The following is a 19925-nucleotide window of genomic DNA, read 5'->3' as shown; positions in this document are numbered from 1 at the left end:
CAAGATTTCTCTTGAACAAGGCCAGCGAGGTGCTCTGCCTCACATATACCGGGATTTTGTTCAACAGCATAGGGAGTTTTTGGGTGATGAATCTATCCCTCCAGCACGTCCTATTAATAGCCGTGTCGAGGTTTAAGTCTCCCGCCCTTGTGGCTCTGATGGATCTAGATTTTTTGAGGTGAAGCATGTTCATCAAATCAGGGTTTGACATGGCCTTGTATGTCAGGCACAGGTCACCTCTGAGCAAGTGGTAAGCGACTGAATAGAGCTGGAGTTCTTTCAGTCGGGCAGCATAGGACAGATTTTTGAGACCCTTTATCCTTTTGGTGAGGAACTTTTGTGGCCTCTCCAGCTGCTGCAAGTGTCGGGTCAGATACATTCCGAATGGGGCATTGTACTCAATCATTGGTCTGATGAGTGATGAGTATAGGGGAGACTATGACCTCCCTTGATCTAGATGTGAATCCCTTCATGATAAGGTGGGCAATGTAGAAGGTCTTCCTAACTACTTTAGCAACATGGGTGTCGAATGACAGGCTGCTGTCAACCTGGGTCCCCAGGTCCCTGATAACTTCTTCTGTGCTCAGTGGATTGCCACCTATATGGTAGCTAGGGGTAACCTTGTTTTTCGAAGGGTATGACTATGCATTTTTTGGCATTTAACTTTAGGCCATGGCTCTGGCACCAGTTATCCATTTCTGTGAGACCCTTCTGAAGGATATCTATGTCAGATGTGTTTTCGACTACGGCACCCAGTTTGCAGTCATCTGCAAACTTTGTCTGCCATATCCCTCCTCTGTTTGCTTGTACTTCAGAAAAGTTCATGCCTAACAAGAGTGGGCCAGGACTGAGCCCTGTGGGACACCACTTGTGACAGGCTTTGAGTCTGACATGGCGCCAGCAACTCTGACCCTGTGGGTTCTGTCACTCAGCCAGTTTGCAACCCATCTTGTGATGTATGGGTTAACATTTAAGCTGATGAGTTTTTCAATGATACCCGAGTGGGGTATTGTATCGAAGGCCTTTGCCAGATCGAGGTAGGCTGTATGGACTGCTTTTCCCTCATCAATGGCCTTGGTGACTGTTTCGAAAAAGTCAACCAAGTTTAAAAGGCATGATCTGCCTTTGACAAAGCCAAACTGGGTTGGATCCAAAGTCTGCAAATTCCCTATGTCTTTATTTATGAGATCCATTATGATCCTCTCCATGGCTTTGCAGATAAGGCTTGTCAAGCTAATGGGCCAGTAATTTCCAGGGTCGGTGGAGGCACCGCCTTTGTGAAGTGGGACCACAGTGTGCAATGCCACTCCCTGGAATGCGTATCCAGAGGTGAGACTATGATTAAACAGCTGTCCTAACTGTGGGTTTAATTCCTCGCTGAGTGCATGGAGCACACAGCCGGGGACACCATCAGATCCCATGGATGCTGTGTTTTTTGCCTTGGAGAGAGCAGTTCTCACTTGGGCGTTAGAGATGTTTGGGGGGCTGCAATCGTTTGGTATAGATATCTCTCCTTTTTTGGGGGAGGGGTGGAGAAGTTAGCACTGAACCTGTCAGCCAGTATGTTGGCAATGTCTGTAGGATCAGTAATCTTCACATCATTTTGAACTAATTCTGAGCATATCTGGGAGTTTCCTCCCAGGTTTCTAATATAGCTAAAGAAGGCCTTATGATTGTCTTTTTGAGTCTTTAGCTATTTTTCTCTCAAATTGCTTTTGGATGATTTTATGAGAGCTCTTAGTTTTTTACTTATAGTGATCAAAGGTGTCTTACCTTTTAAGGATTTTGCTCTACCTTGTAGTAGCTTCCTCCTTTTGTTGTAGAGTTTGTTTATGGCTGGGGTCCACCAGACCGACGCTTGCCTTTGGTACAAGAGTCTTTGTTTTGCTTGGGATTGCCTTATCCATGCAGTCCTGCAGGTGCTGGTAGAAGGCATTTGTAAGTGATTCAGCGGCTTGAGTACTGTTTTCTACCAGCTCGGGGGCCTTAAAGGAGACAACACTAGTCTTTAGAAGTGTGAAGTCAGCTTTCGAGAAGTTCTTTACTGTGGTCTTTTTTATTTCAGGAGGGGGTGGGATGAGCACCTCCAGCGAGATTAGTTTGTGATCTGATCTCACCAGTGAGGGGTATACTTCTGGTGTTGAACATTGTGCTCCCATGTTCGTGATGATGAGATCAAGTATGTTTTTCTCCTCTTGTGGGGATGGTGACTAGTTGTTCCATGGCATTTGAGTTTATGAATTCCAGGAACTTTTGCGCTAAGTAGTTTGGGGTTGGGTAGTGTTCCCAGTCTATATTAGAGTAATTGAAGTCACCTAGTATGATGGTGTTTGGAGATACATTTATTCCCTCCAGTGTTTTCAGGAAAGCCATGTGAGGTTCCTGAGTTTGTGAGGGTGGCCTGTAACATGCTACAATTTGCAGAGCAGTCTTGCCTATGGTTAATTGCACCTGGATGGTCTCCGATGCATCGTGTGTTGCCACCAATCTTGAGGTGTGGGTGCCCTTAATGAATATGGATACCCCCCTCCTTTCTTGGTATTGTCCGGATTTTGGGGCTGGAACGCATGATATGAGGTAAAACCTGATAGTGCTGGGGTGCTCTCAGGAGCCTTGAACCAGGTTTCTGACACAGCACAGACATCGATGTTCTCCATACTGAGAAGGGCCTCGAGTGCGTGCATTTTGAGATTGAGACTTCTGGCATTGAGCAGCATTACCCTAAGTTTTTTTCCTTTTTTGTGTTCTAGGGAGGTAGGTTTAGAATTTGAGCCTTGCCTAAAAAGGCACTATGGGGTGGCAGAGCCTTTGCCAATATCTGGAATCCATACATCCCCCACTTTTCCAGCATGCATAGGCAGCAACTTGATCCCCTTTAAGAACCAATTTAAACCCTTTTAAATTAAAAATTTTCTTCACTTTGGTGAAGGAGGTAGCCAAGGTCAGGGTCAAATCCTGGGAAAAAAAAATTTCCTTTTTGTAGTCAGGGTTTTGGGAAAGGGGGAAATGACTGAGATTTTACCCCTTTGGGGCCAGTCTTTGGGTTTTTTATTCTAAAAGGAGCTTAGTATTCTCCCTTCTAGTTTGGGGGCGGTTGCTGAAGGGGTCCCAATGAAGTTTTTTTGTTAACTGTTTTGGGGCATGACTGTAGGGCTATTTTCATTTTGTTTGGGGGGCCCGGGGTTCTGTTTTGGGGTTTTGATCGGCCCGATTCTTTGGGAAAAGTTTGGGGTTTTATTCTTTAGCTGGGGTTTATGGTGAACCACCTCCTGTTGGCTTCCGCCCCTTTTTTAAGAGTTTTAAAAACATTTTAAAAATTTGTGTTTTTGGGGGGGGAATTTTAAATAAAATTTTTTTTAAATTTCAGGTTCACCGTAGCAAAGGGGGGTGAAGATCCTAATGGAAAATAGCAAAAACTTTAAAAAAAAGGGGAAAAATGTTTTTTTTGGGGATATCTTGGTGGAAAAAAAAAATTTTGGCAATTTAAAATAATAGGGAAAAATTTTTGTTTAAAGGGTAAAAATTTTTAACGGGGTATTTAAGGAAAATTTAAATGGGCCCTTGTTTTTTTAAATGGGAACAAATAAAACTTTAACAGGGAAAAGCAAAAAAAATCCAAAACGTCTTTTTAAGGCAAACCAGTGAAACCTTAAATAAAAACTTCCCCCAAAAAAAAAGGAAAAAAAAAAAAAAACAGTTTGGGAAAATTTTTTTAAAATTGGGGGAAAAAAATTTTTTTTTTTCAATTTTTTTTCAGGGGAAAAACTTTAATTTTTAATTCAAAAATTTTGGTTTTTTTTTTTGGCAAATTTAAAAAAAACAGTAAAAAGTGCAAAAACATAAAAAATGCCTTTGAAAAAAAGAAAAAAAGTTTAAAAATAAAAAATTCCTTTTTTAAAAAATTTGGGAAAATATTTTCCCCCAGGAAACCCCAAAACCCCAGGTTTCAGTTTTAAAAAAAGGGAAAATTGATAAAAAGTTTATTTTTTTTTTTTAAAAATTTTCCCTGACCTTTTTTCGGATCCCGTAGCTCGCAAGTTAGAGAATGGAAAATTAAAAATTATGAAATGCCAAAAAAATAGGAAAAGCTCAGCAAAAGGATTGGTTGGCCCCCCAAATTTTTTTTTTGGAAAAAAAAACGTCCCCAAAATGTTTAAAATTTTTTTAGTTTTAAAAAAGGGATTTATTTTAAGAAAATTTAAAATAATAAAAAAGCCTGTGCCCAAGTGGCAAGTTTCAATTTGGGCTTTAGGGAGCATTTTAAAGGGAAAAATGAGGTGGCAAGGTTTTTCACAAAAATTGAGGGGCCTTTTAACACCAAACCCCCCCCTGAGTAATAAATTTAGCACAGAAATGAATGTAAACCCTAAGCTTTCACCCCCGGGAACAAGCCCAGGGGAACGTTCAACTGCAAAAGTTTAAAGAACCCCCGCCTTCTAAAACTAAAATAAAAAATGGAGGGAACCCAAAAAGAAAGCAAGGACGCCAAAGCCATGACAGTTCTTAAAATCGTTAAAAAAATTTAAAGGGAAAAATAAAAAGGGGTGCAAAAAATTTTGTAAGCTTCTTCCAAAAGGAATCAAATAAGGGAAAACCCAAAATTTAAACCCCCCCGGGGGGGTAAAGCATAAATTGTGAACTAATTGCAGAGAACAAGTGGGAGGGTATTTTGGACGGGGGGGCATTGGGGGGCCAGATTAAGGGTTTGGCCCCTTTTTAAAAAATAGGCCCAACCCCGGGGGGGTTTTGGGGGGAAAAGGGCGGGGGGGGTTGGTTTATTCACCAGTGCCCAGGGTTTCCAAGGGCTTACCCCACCCCTCGGCCAAAGGGCTAAAGGACCAACTAAATTTGGACCAGGGGCCCCCAAATGAAAATATGGTTTCATTTTTTTAGATTAAGAAAATTTAAAATAGTGTATTTGGGGAAAGGTTTAAATTTCTTTTTAATTCAGGAGGGCCTTGAAAAGACCACAACTGGGTCCCCCGGGGGCCCCCCCGTAACGAAAAAATATAAAAATTGAAATTCAAAAGGTAGGTGTACAATTTGTGAAGTAACAGGTTAAAAGGGGTTTTTTAAGTAGCATTAAAAATTTTAGCTTAACCCCTAAAAATAAAAAGCGAAAAAAAGCGAAAAAAAAATCAGTCTGCAATATGCAGATAGTATGATTGTCTGAAATACCAAACATCCACAGTTGTCTATAGCTATATAAAGCAAATGTAGCATGATGATGTAGCTGAACAAAGCCAGATATGAACTTTTATGAATAACAATAAAATGTATATTGATGTAGCAGTAGCAGTCCTATCACCAACTTGAAGTAGTTATCACATAGGAAACTGTAGGTAGAACTGTAGTGTGTATATATCTGCAGCTATTAGAAATGTACAGCATATGTATTGGTATTTGAAGGTGTTAATTATATTTTCTTCACCCTACCCTATAACCACATATAATCCATTCCACATGAAATTGGTAAGTGCAATCACAATTAACACCCCTGGACATTTGTCCTGTTGGGTCATACATATTTGCATGTACGTTGATGCATCTGCCCTGTTCATACATCCAAACCTGATGGCTTGTTGCCATCAATCAACCCTGCATGTTGTTGGACTGTGTATTGCTGTTCAAATTATGCATGTGTTATGCTCGCTGTTCAATGGTGTGAATATCTGGGTGTTTGGTTAATGGGAATACTAATGCATGCTGTTACAACTAATTGCGAATGGTATTGTATGTTACTAACCCAAACTGTCATGACATAATGCAAAACATAGGACGACAGGGAAGGCGGGTTCCAGCGGACCCAACTCTCCCACCTCAGCTGGCAAGTGCACCTGGCAGTAGTGCCCAGTCCAGACCCTCCTCCTGTGGCCCTGTGCCACCTGCGGGTGGAAGCGCTGCAGGGGATGGGGCTCGTCTCCCCTCTGCAAGTGTAGCCAGAGGACAACCACCACTCACCCTCCGTAGCGTCCGGACTGTGGTGCATAGGGAGATCCAGGAATCTGTTCTTGGGCCCCTATGCCAGCTTGAGGCACAGGTGGCACAACTTACGGGCTTGCCTGTTGCCCAGCCTACACAGCCCCCAGCACAGCCCCATCCTGGGCAGTGAAGGTACAGTGGCAACTGCCCATGGGTGGGGATATCAGTTCCACTGTTGCCATCTGTGGGCTCATGAGCTCTGGATATCCAAACATCTGTCCACGTCAATTGTGTAACCCCCCCACACGTGTCATACACCACCCCTGTATGCGTCTTGTTTGTCTTGTCTGTTGACCTATCCAACCTACCTCCCCAGCTATACCGACTTCCTTTACCTGACATACCACTCTCACCTGAAAAAAAAAAAAAAAAGGGCACTCTGTACCCACAAAAAAATGACGCCCCATACATAGCTGCCCATTTCGCACACATGTCTGCTGGACTTGGAAACTGTCAATTACAATTGGCTGTACTACAAGTATTATTGTTGTCCTTACACCTCTCTCAGGGGTGGAAGGTATCAAATGTCACATCAAATTACAAACATATGCACAGCTGTTGCTGATGAAGAAATGGGCAGCCATGGGCCTTACCTACATCCCTCCTGCAAAACCCAAGCTTGTTCCCGTACTGTCTTACCCTCTTTGTGACCCCTTTTTCACCACTTTCCTGTCTCCCCATTTTCATTTCTTTCAAACAAAATAGCGTGGGTGTGCGCACGAGTAAGCACTTTTAAGCGGTTGTAAGCAGGTGTGTGCAGAGCTGAATGCCAGTGCGCATGTGGGAGCTCCACGCAAACCAGCACTAACCCGGTTACAACTGCTTAAAAGTGCCTTAGTCACTCTGAATGACAGGTCCTGTATTCAGTTCAAAAGCAAAGTAAAATCCCACTGTTATTCCGGAACCCAGGACCTTGGAAACAGTAGTCTGCATAACTTACCACTAAGCCATGACTGTTATATAAGAACATTGTGCTACAATAAATATATCATGTAATAGTAGGAATGAATGTAAAGGGAATATAGGATGTGTAGTACACAAAGCATGTCATGTATATTTACTGTCAAATCTAGTGGATTTCTATAATAGTAGTGTGTGAACAGAAACAGCCATGCTAGTTGGTAGCTAGTAGGTAATAATGTCAGTTATTATATACAGATAAATATATATATATATATATATATATATATATATATATATATATATATGTATATAGTTGTAGGTGTCAGTGTACATACACACACAGTACAGGAAACAGGAGAGATGAATGGAGAAATGTTAATCTACAACACAGCCTGAATTATGAGAGAGATACTAACCTTTACACTCACAGAACAGTGTCCACAGCGTACCAGCATGGTCCCCGCCCTTACAATCTGAAAGGGCAACGCCTATCTCACATACCCTTTTATAGCACTGTCCTGAAATCACAGTGAGAACTGCAATCAATACACAACTGGCTGCATGCAATCAGCAAATGCTGGCTAACAAGTGGTGCAGAGGCCATCACATGGGCATATGCAGATAACTACAAAAGCATCCTGTACTCCCAGACCACGCATGCAATACTTTCATTGCACCGTCTGGAGGCAGAGAGAGAGAGAGAGAGAGAGAGAGAGAAAATGAAAGAAAAAAAGGAAATAAAAACACAAACAAAAACTACACTTAAGAAAAATTAAGTTGAAACTGTCATCAGTGACAGTATCAAGCTGGGCTAGCAGCAGCAGGAACCTATGCTAATGGTAACGCAACCAGCTATGACAAACACAGGTAATGTAAAGTAACAATTTAATAGTCTACATACTGTGAACCCTCCATATGTGTTATTGGTCTGTATCTATATGTATGTCTATGTGATAAGTTGTGTGTACGTGATTTTACCCAAAGGTAATGACTATACATTTCATGCCATTCAGCGTTAGGCCATGATTCTGGCACCAGTTGTCCATTTCAGTAAGGTCTGTCTGTAGGATGTGTGTGCCAGCTGGTGTATCGACTATGGTGCCTAGTTTGCAGTCATCTGGGAACTTTGTCATCCACAACCTGCCCATGTTTGCTTTCACAGCTGAGAGGTAAATGCCATACAAGTGGGGTCCTAGGACAGAGCCCTGTGGGATACTACTTGTGACTGGCTTTGAGTCTGACATGGCTCCTGCAATGTTGACTTTAACCCATCATGTGACATATGCATTAACATTTAAGCTGATGAGCTTGTCTATGATGCCTGAGTGGAGTATTGTGTTGAAGGCCTTAGTCAAGTCCAGGTAGGCTGTATGGACTGCTTTGTCCTCATCAATGGCTGTAGTGACTGTTTTGAAAAAGTAAACCAGGTTCAAAAGGCAGGATCAGACCTTCACAAAGCCAAACTGGGTGGGATCAAGTGTCTGTATGTCCCCAATATCGCTGGATATGAGTCCCATAATTAATCTTTCCATAGCTTTGCAGGCCAGGCTGGTTAAGCTTATGGGGCGGTAGTTCCCAGGGTCAGTAGAGGTGCCTCTTTTGTGGAGTGGGACCACTGTTGCTGTATGCCAGGGTTCAGGTACATATCCCGTAGTAAGGCTAAGGTTAAATATCAGTTTTTACATGCGGTTGTAGCTCCTCTAGGAGTTCACGTAGCACACATCCAGGGATACCAGCAGGTCACATTGATGCTGTGTGCTTTGCTGAGGGTGGCCCTCACCTGGACATCTGAGATGACAGGGAGGTTACATTCAGCTGTGATAAGTATGTCTTCTTTTGGGGCAGAGGGAGGGGGGATATTTGCACTGAACCTGTCTGCCAGAATGTTGCCAATATCTGTGGGTGCAGTGAATTTTATGTAGTTGTGTACTAACTCTGAACATATCTGAGGCTTTTGGTCCATGTTTCTAACAAAACTGAAGAAGGCCTTGTGGTTATCTTTAGTGTCCTTGGCCATGTCTCTCTCAGAGTTCGCCTTGGATGTTGTTATGAGAGAACTTAGTTTATTACTAGTGCCGACCACAGATGCCTTCCCTTTATGTGATTCTGCTCTGTCCTGCAGTAGCCTCCTTCTATCATTATACAATTTGTCTTTGGCTGGGGTCCACCAGACAGGATGCTTAACCTTTGTGCATAGGGTCTGGGTTAGAATTGTGTGTGCATGTTCCATGCATTCTTGGGGATGTCCATGGGAAGCATTTGCAAAGGGGTCAGCATTGTGGGTTGTGGCTTCCACTGGCCCAGTGGGCTGCATGGATACCATCTCAGTCCTAACAAGTGAAGATCTGTCTATTCACATATATTTCAAAGTAGTCTACTGTGCTGGTGGTGGTGGTGGGATATTTATATCCAGGCCGATTATTTTGTGTCCAGATCACACTAGTGGATGACGTTCCACATACAGTACCTTGTTATGAACCCCTAGAGTGAGGTGGTGCATTGGACTTGTCTCAGTGTGCTGCCTGATGGGGCTTGGTACTATGTTGTATGGAATGTGGCAGGTAGTGTTGCACAGGTGTCGGCTGAGCACTGATATCTGGCCATGTACATGTGTATCCACCAAGAGACACACACGTGCGAAATATGGGAGTAGTAGTATATCACTACAGTTGAGTATCATGTATAGTATGTGTGCCATATTTTGCTGACATAGTTTGCTGATATCCTGTTTGTGTTCTCTTTCAGGGACATGGCGCATCAGTGAAATACTGCCTACTCTGCTGCAGAAGATGAAGAGATACACCAGAGCCTGGTGCGGGATTATGACATACTGTTTTCCCGCACCAGCCAGAATCAGCAGGAGAGGGCTGCACTGTGGCAAGACCTTGTCCGTAGGGTAAATAACATTGGCATGCATAATAGGACATATGAGCAGGTATGACATCACTGCAGTGATTTAATCGGAAATGTCCATCAGCGTGCATGGGATATACACAGGCAACAGGTCGCCACAGGAGGTGGGGTGGCCACACACCCCCCTCACCAGACTGGAGGAGCTACTCCTAAGTGTTGTGGCTCCAGCCCAGGAACATCAACAGCAACACACCTGCATTATGATGGAGGCTGGAGCCACACAGCAACACGACATGGAGCATGCAGGTAATATGCCATAGGTACACTTGACTGTTCTGTACACTGTTACATTATGCATGTGTAAGGTATGTCCTTGGTATGTAGCTGTCAACATAGTATGTAATTGTGCAGGTGTGATATTGCCAATATCAGCAGCTGACATGTGAAAGACAACTGTTGTACTACTGAACTGTATCATACGCAGTATCAATGGCACAGTTGTGCCCACTGACACTAATCCCCTCATTTCTGCAGGTCCCTCCGGTGTTACAGCAAGGCAGCCCAGCCATGCTGGTGAGTGTGTTTTAACAATACCTATAATAGTCCTGATAGTGCTAGTAATAATAGTGTACCTCAGTAGTGCTCTGTGTGTATACTGCGGGGTGTGCATGTGTGCATGTGTGCATGTGTCCACGTGTGCATGTGTGCATGTGTGCATGTGTGCATCACTGGCAACATTGTGTAGACATTGTAAACTGTGTTTCCTGTCTTCCTCCCACAGGTTCTGGTGCTGCTCTGGTGTCCTGCAGCAGAGAACCTGAATCTGGTGCCACAGGTACTGATAATGATGATATCTGTGTAATGGCACAGGAAGGTGTGTCAGGGTCCATCATTGGTCAGCCAATTGACAGTACACAGCTGTCAACCCCATCATTGCGCACAGTCATCCTGCCAGTACATCCTATGTCACCAATGTCCCTAGGTGATGGACAGGATTCAGTGGGCATTGACCAGGGTAATGTGGTATCTGTGACACATGCTTCCCCACACAGCAGCCATGTGCAGGGTCCTGAGATGGTACCACACAGACAGTTGCCCATGGGTTCACGTGGGAGCATCCGTGGGCATACTGCCTCTGGCACACGTGCCCAAAGAGGTCTGTCAACCTCAGCTATGTTTTGGGCTGTCATGCAGGCACAGTCACGTATGGAAAGGTACACCAGACAGGGTCTGAGGGAGCTGAGAGCATGTCGCACATCCATGACTGACAGTATGTGTGACATCGTGGATGCTATCCGTAATTTCACCGATGTCATAGATAGACGTTGTGGGGACATATTACAGCAGTTCCACAACTACATGTCCATGAGCCAGGGCAATGGTGGGTGGTTGCGGCATCGATGTGGCCGTATGCCAGCAACAGCAGTAGCTGGCAGTCGGGTGCAGACAACAACAGGCACGCGGACGCCCCCATAGTGCCAGCAGCAGCCCCTGCAATGCTGGGTCTGTGCTGTCATCAGACCACCCCAGGAGACCATGTGCACGTGGCTCTGGACAGTCCCAACAGGGACCTGTGTCCAGTCAATGAACACCCGCTTCTGATGACAGTACCCAGTCTGCCTTAGTACCGGATACGGTCTGTTGCACCCCTGCCAGGCACAGGTACCGTGTCCTTGGCCACAGACACTGATCTGTATGACTTGCCAGGTGCAGTCTGTGGCTGTCCACAAACTCCAGTATATGGCAGCCATGAGGTGGAACTGTGTGCATGCATACACACATGCGAAATGTTAACACCTAGGGCTCCCACATACATGCACACACTGCATCAACAGTGCCCCACCCTGTACTGCTGTCCCTCACCAACACACATACACATACATGTCAATTGGTGGTATCAGTGGCAGACTCAGGCATACCTAGTTCACACCCTGTGCATATGATGAAACTGTGCCACCTCCTGCAATCTCCAACATCAGTGCAGGAACAGGTTAACATGTTGCTGATGCACAGGGTGACTACATAGAAGTGTATTACTAGTATCATGTTGGTAACAGTACGCTGTGCTGATATGATTGTGTGTATATCCCAGCATGCCTGATGCAGTAACTGTATGACTGTCCTGAGATGTTATCTACACCCATAGTAAGTACCATAGTGTAACAGCTGCACATTATTGCATACCGGTGGTAAGGATGTCAACAGATAGCCACATACATAGGTAGCACAGGGGAGAAGGTAATGCAAGTAGTGATACGCAATAATGGACATGTACACTAATGGTGGCATGTTGCCCACAACGACTATGCAATGTGGATGTTTGCGCATGTTGATGTGTGTGCAGTACCAATTTAATTTAAATTCATAACCCAGAGGCTCCCTTCACTCTGGAATAAAATCCCAGTCCAGGTTAGGCAGAGTCCCTCATTGACTCTCTTCAAGAGTAATCTTGATGAGTGGATCGGAGATCATAGGTTTACCCCGGGTATCACTTCTGTGTCACTGTTAGACAGAGGCACATTATACTAACCTTGAAAAAGGGCATAGCAAAATTAATTTAATATGGGTGGCGAAAGCCATACACACTCTGGCTAGGCTTATAAATGCCCTAGGGCAGATAGCCTAGTATGAACCTATGAATCTATGAACCTAATTAAATTAAATATTAAATAATATCAGTTTTACCATGGACATCTGAGCTGTGCATCCCTGGGTACATGTTTATAATGCCTGCATATTTGCACTGTTACCTACTGGAAGTGGTACCCCTTCTTTGTTGTACAATGGACTACTTCCAGCCCTGCTTACTGTAGCTTTGTTTGCATGCATGTTTGCTTGAGGTTCCCTGGAACACTGATTCTTCCTGCAATGCAGATTTACAGAGCTTCTGTGGATTCCTAGTGACATCTGCAGAGCGTACTATATGTATGTCAATTTTCCACTTGACAGAATGTCACTGTCTGTCCTGTTCGCATGTACGTTGCCTGTGACACATTGCATATGACTTATCTGGCATTTACCCACATGTGCAGTCATAAATGCCAGCACTATGAAATCAGTAGCAGTACACCCACACATACTCACCTTCAGTATGTTGTTCCCCATTGGCCCTATGTGTTGGTAATCATGATGGTAATCACACTACTATGGTAACATGTGCAAAGGTAACCGGTGAATCACCTCTAAGGTCCAGTTGTGGTATATGTGAGTCATGTGGCAATGTCACAGCTGCCACATGTATGCAGTCAACCCTCTCCCCTGGCCAGGAACGTACAACACATGTGTGAGATGCAACCACATAGCCAATCTGGGGACTGAGCACTCTGAACCCAGTACTGCCATACCCTGTCAGGTGGCATGACATACTACAGTGACTACAATACCAGTCTGACATAGACCTGCACTGACAGCAATCTGAATACACTGGGGCATACTTGGAGCCTCAGAATAGCATCCTGCCTAAGCATCACACACCTCCGCAGCTGGCACACAGGCATACGTTAAGTCGGAACAGAGCACATGTCACACATGGCACACACATCCCGTGTGCCACACACTCACAGCCTGTAGGGCTACACAACACACCTGCTACAGATGTGTCAGGTACCTCTCTTGGCCGGTGCAGTGGGGTCCAGCTCAACAGGCTCTACATGGTGAAGGTCACAGTGATATGCCCGTGGGGCACTATGGTCCACCAAATAACACATGCATACAGGTCATTCAGAGGCATGGACAGATATGACTCAGTCATTGTCCATGCCACTATGGATGACCTGAGATGTACCTCCCTGGACTACATGATAGGGAACATAGAAGGGCACTCTCAGCATGTGGCACAGGCTGGTATGACCCTGACCTTGGTTGCCATCATACCCTCACCAGGTATGCTACCACAATATGTAGGAAGGGTGTTCTATGTCTACATTCTGCTCAATCTCCAATGTCATTCATAGGGTATCCAATGGCTGTCAGCATGTGCTTACATGCTAGGGAAGCCACAATGATTTGTGAGGGGCAGCTTACATGTGTCACCCATGGGCCATTGTATATTGGCAAAGCCCCTTGATACACACATAGTGCCTTTTGCTGCAGGGCACAGATTACATAGCCACCTCCACTGGTATCACATGGGATAGGACACTAACAGTAATGCTACACAACACCAGCAGTGTACACCGCAAGATGCATGCACTGGACACTGTCCTCAGCACAGTAAACTGCAATATCTGTGCAGTAACAGATTCCTGATTCACGGCTCACAGGTGCAACCCATCACTGCCAGGTTATATCTCATACCATGCCTGTCATCCCCTACACATGTACCACACATGAACAGGGGGGAGGTATCTCAAGGCACCACAGATACACACACCTCCAGGTTGTTGGCACAGCACAAAGCATCAGGGCATATCCATGTGCAGCTAACAGTGTGTTGGACTGCCTTCTGGTTCATAGCCTGGTAAACACAACCCTCCCATAAACAGGAAACCCACCTGTCCTCCCTAACAACATTGGGAATATGACGGTCTCTAGAGATGTCTTTATATGGCTGGACTGCATCCAGCCGAACATTGTGTGTGAGCATTACTGTAGCTACAACACACTAGCTGAAAGGTTCCCAGCATGTAGTCACTGAATTGCAGTGGAACAACATGTTACCACTCCCACAATAGGTGGGAACATGCAGCACCTGATCATCAACTACATGTAGACTATATGGCCCAGACCAGATGTGTATCCCCCACTGTTAGGATGATACCTATTCACTTGAGGCACATCAGACATGGTAACTATTGAAGATCACAGGTATATATGTGTATGTGTCACACACATACATCATGTGTGCATTGCCATTGTTGGTTTAAGCAATGTCATGCATTGTTATGAACAACAACCCACACATTTTCATTTTGTGTGACACAAGCACACGTGGCATTTGTGGGTTTCCAAAACATACCTATCTGTGCTCTGACAGTAGTAATAGGCCCAGTAGCGGAGCGCACTATTGGCATTACTGGAAAATTAGCCCTGTTTGGCTGTACTGATAGATTGGTGACATCACCTGTGTTTACTGGGGGAATATGCAGCATCTGGTGTATTGTAGTAGTTGCCAAAAGGAACTGTTTTCTCACACTTGCACCCACCCTACTACCCCCCCACACACACATACTTGCCATTTGTAGGATTCATACCCCTACCTAATTATGTTATGACACGTGAGAGAGACACATTAGCGAAGTGCACTATTCAGATTATTGGGAGTTTCCTCTTCTCCGGCTTTACTTATAGGGTGCTGACATCATCAGTGTTTGGAAAGGGTAATGTGCATCATGTAGTGTGTTCTCCTGATTGCCAAAAAGCACATGTTTTTCATACAGAATTGCACACACACAAACTCCCCTCATCCGAACACACACACTTGCAGGATTCAAACTCCTACCTAACTATGTTATGACACTTGAAAAGGACACATTAGCAGAGCGCGCTATTTGAATTACTAGGAGGTTTCCCTTCTCCATCTGTACTTATAGGGTGCTGACATCATCAGTGTTTGGAAAGGGTAATGTTCATCATGTAGTGTGTTTTCCTAATTGCCGAAATGGCACATATCTTTCATACAGACTTGCAAGCACACAAACTCCCCTCAGCCACACTTGCAGGATTCAATCCCCTTCCTAGCTATGTTATGACACTTGAAAGATGCATTAGTAGAGCGTGCTATTCGAATGACTGGGAGGTTTTCCTTCTCCGGCTGTACTTATAGGGTGCAGACATCATCAGTGTTTGGAAAGGGTAATGTTCATCATGTAGTGTGTTCTCCTAATTGCCAAAAAGCACATATCTTTCATACAGACTTGCAAGCACATAAACTCCCCTCATCCACACTTGCCATTTGCAGGATTCAAACCCCTACCTAGTTATGTTATGACACTGGAAAGAAACGCATTAGAAGAATAAGCTATTTAAATTACTGGGAGGTTTTCCTTCTCCGGCTGTACTTATAGGGTGCTGACATCATCAGTGTTTGGAAAGAGGAATGTGCATCCTGTAGTGTGTTCTCCTAGTTGCCAAAAGGGACATTCCTTTCATACAGACTTGCACACACACTAACCCCCCTTCACACACACTGGGCATTTGCAAGATTCAAATCCCTACCTAACTATGTTATGACACTCGAGACAGACACATTAGCAGAGCGTGCTCTTCGCGTTACTGGGAGGTTTCCCTTCTCCTGCTGTACTTATAGGGTGCTGACATCATCAGTGATTAGAAAGGGGAATGTGCATCCTGTAGTGTGTTCTCCTAGTTGCCAAAAGGGACATTCCCCTCACACAGACTTACACACACAACAACCCCACTCACCCACCCACACACACACACACACTGAGCATTTGCGTGGTTCAAACCTCTACCTAACTATATTATGACACTTGAGAGAGAGATGCATTAGCCGAGCGCGCAATCCAAATTACTAGGTATCTGTTCTGCACCTGCAGTATTTATAGGGTGCTGACATCTTTATTTCTACAGAGGTATGTACATCTAGTACTACCTGTCAGGTGGGGGATAGCATATATATGCATTTGCAGCCAGCTACTTCAGGGTCAGATATGCACATCGCACTGGCAGGTTATGTTCTATACCATGCTTCGTGACCACAGGACCTGTGACACACAACACAACCAGTCCAGAACACCCCTCCCACATCCAGGACACACACTTTGCTTCCCTGGGAACAGTGCCAGGATATGCAGGTGTTCACATACACCATTCCAGTTGTTAACGTCAGGTACAGGCATATTGTGTGTGGGAACTAATCAGGCCTCTACAACATTACCCTACAGACACTACAATTTGTGGGTCCATGTGCTATGGCAGAACCACTCACCACAGCCACATGGGGGAATACATATTGCACCTGACCATCTGTAACATGGGTACTCACTGTTCCACACCAGAGGTAGTCCACCATTGTTGATATCTGACCATACCCACCTTTCCCTGGACATCCATAGCCCATCCCCACCCCCAGGCAAGGTTGTCACTGCAAACAAACTGTATTTATCACAAGCAGACTTTACACTTGTGAAGACTAGGGTGGAAGACTTCAAAGGACCCATGCTGGGGGACTTTACTGGCCACTCTGCATAATCCTTGACAATTGCATTCTATGAGCATGTGGAAAGTTTGCATTTATCATGCTATCCCAAATATACCCATGACTGCTCCACAACAGGACACCTGTCAGGTGTACACCAGCCATATATGAGCTGTCCAACAGACAGAGTGAGCTAATACATTGCAGAGCTGTAGCCCACAGAGGGAGGACATCTCTGAACAGTACCAGCATGACACTTCAATCCCACATAATCATCATGACACAGTGTTGACAGTGAAATTGTCCAGACAATGCAGATGGCTCCCCTCAGTCTGTTATTGACGCCCACTTACTGTTAGAGGTCTTCAGCAACCCTCTTCCAGCACACACCAGCAACATGGATGTGGATTAGCACATTCAATCCCTGGGATCTCCACTGTGTCCCTGCTTGACAGAGGCACAGCACACTAGCCTCACACGATGCCTTATGTGACCTACTTTACAGTGGCACAGTAGTCTACTGTACTGGGGAGGCAGACGCCAAGCACACTCTGGCTAAGCTGTCATTCCCTAGGGCAAACAGCCTAGTTTTGACCTCTACATCCATATGTTTAATTGTCAGATGCACATTATTTGTTGCTGATAGACTGTTTGCAGGTCTTTATTGCCATAGCATTCCCTGTTTGTATGAACAACGTGTGTATCTGTGGAAGATATTTGCATATGGGAGGAATCCACTATATCACGTATGTCTCTGTAGTCATTTAACTGTGTGCACTGGGCAGATTGCTGTAATGTGGTTGGTTACTGGAATAACACGTACACATACCAGATATGGGTGGCCAACTGCTAAACTGTGATTTGGCCTAAGTGTGTGAGCATGCCCAGTTCAGCCTTCCCATGGCATGTTGTCTGACATATGTCTCATTTATCAAAGTGTGCGAGCATGCCCAGTGTGTGCTTTCCATATGTTGAACTCTGCAGCCCACCACATTTGTGGATGTGTGTGAACTTCAACAATATCTCCCGTTTATGGTTGTGTGTTGTGTGTCATGTTGTGTAGTTACTGTCCAACTGCTTTGTGTGTGAACACAACAGGGATTATACTGTGCCTGCAGGGTTTGCATGGGATACTTTGCATACAGTTGTCAACATCCTTTCATACTGACCTAACACTGTAGTACCGTATAGTGTACTGGTTCAGTACTTTCACTGTGGTGGACAGTATACTGGGCTTTAGTCCTATCACTGCTTTACATTTCCATAGTGAGCACAACAGCCTGGTTAGGGGCCAGTTGTGCACATCTGACCATGTTGCATTATTTTCAGATATGAACTACTATTACCAGGCTTGTCCAACATTGGTCATGTATACCACAACATAGGTGTACATTGGCAAACAGCGATGTGCTCTAGGCCATATCTAATGCTAGTCAGAGAGTGAGTTTGTCCTTCGACACACATTGTAAGTGGAGTTTACCATAACATATGTCATGGTTAGTATACTGTGCCTCCGTCTACCTGTGACATAACAGTGATACCCAGGGTAAACCTACCATCACCCATCCACTCATAACAATTCCTCTTGAGGTGAATCGATGAGTGAATCTATGGATAACCTGTACTGGGACTTTACTCATGAGCGGGGGGTGGCTTCTGTGTTATGGATCATGCAGTACAGCTTGTCCTATGTATGTCAGTGCTGGGGTTCAGGTCTCTCATGTGCATAGCTCACTGCCATTCAGATTGTACAAGGTACAGCATGTTCATTGATTCCAGCTTGAACATGGCTTTATACATCAAGCACAGCTTGCCTCTGGGTGGGCAGTATGGCAGTATGTGGAGCTGCAGTTTGTTTAATCAGGCAACACATGGCATCTGTTCATGCTCTTTGCTACTCCTGGTGAGGTACTCTTGGGGACTTTACAGTTGATGGAGGTGTCTGCTGAGGTGCATCCCACAGGGGCTATTGTAGACAATTGTAACGCTGATGAAGGATGACTGCAGAGCCACAATGGCCTCCCCTTATCTGGATCTGACAACCTTCATGATTAGGTGGGTATATGGTATGTTTCTGTGAACACTACAGCCACATGTTTGTCCAATACCTTGTGTCCCCAGGTCTCTCATTACATGTTAGGTACATAATGGGTTACCATCTATGTGGTAATTGGTGGGCACTTACTGTATATCCACGGGGGTTGACTATACACTTTTCTGCAATTAGCTTGCTGACATGGCTATGGCACCAGTTGTCTGTTTCTATGTGGCCCTTTTGTGGGATGCTTGTGTCAGCTGGGGGGTCAGATATGGTGGGCAGTTTGTAGTCCTCTGCATACATGTTCAGACACAGTCCTTCCATGTTGGCCTGTACCTATGGGACATATCTACCAAACGAGGGAGGTCCCAGGACCAAGCCTTGTGGGATGCCACATATCTGGTTTGTAGTCTGACATGACTGCAGCATGTCTGACCATGTCAGTTCTGTCCTTGGTCTGGTTTGCAACCCCTCTACTGACATAGGGGTTTATATTTAAGCTGGTGAGCATATCTATACTGAACACGTAGGGTATTGTATGGAAGCATTGGCAAGGTACAGCTACACTGTGTGGACCACATTGCCCTCATCAATGACCTTAATGACTGTTTCAAATGGGTCAAACATGTTTAGGGGCAGGATCTGCACTTAAGAAAGCCACACTGGGTAGGGTCCAGTGTCAGTTGGTCCCCGATATCTTTATGTCTGCGGTACATGCTGATCCTTTCCATAACTGTGCAGACCAAGCTTGTCAGGATTCTGGGGTGGTGGTTTGCAGTATCCATTCAGGCAACACCTTTGTTGAGATGGACCACTGTTGTTGTACACTGCTCTTTGGGTACATATCCTGTGGTAAGGCTGACATTGAGCAGTAGTGTGATTTGGCATTCCATTCTTCTTGGAGTCCATGTTGGACTCAGCCCAGGACACCATTTCATGCTGTGTGTTTTGCTTTGTAGATGCTGGCTGTTACCTCAGCATCTGCAATGTCAGGGGACCAGCAGTCTGCTGGGATAGATATTTTGCATTCTGCGTGGGGGGGGGTTGCAC

Source organism: Protopterus annectens, chromosome 8.part0 (genome assembly GCF_019279795.1).
Source record: "Protopterus annectens isolate FY-2018-M chromosome 8.part0, PAN1.0, whole genome shotgun sequence".
In the NCBI taxonomy this organism is placed as follows: domain Eukaryota; kingdom Metazoa; phylum Chordata; order Ceratodontiformes; family Protopteridae; genus Protopterus; species Protopterus annectens.
The sequence above is the reverse complement of the archived record's forward strand: the minus strand, read 5'-3'. Positions refer to the sequence as shown.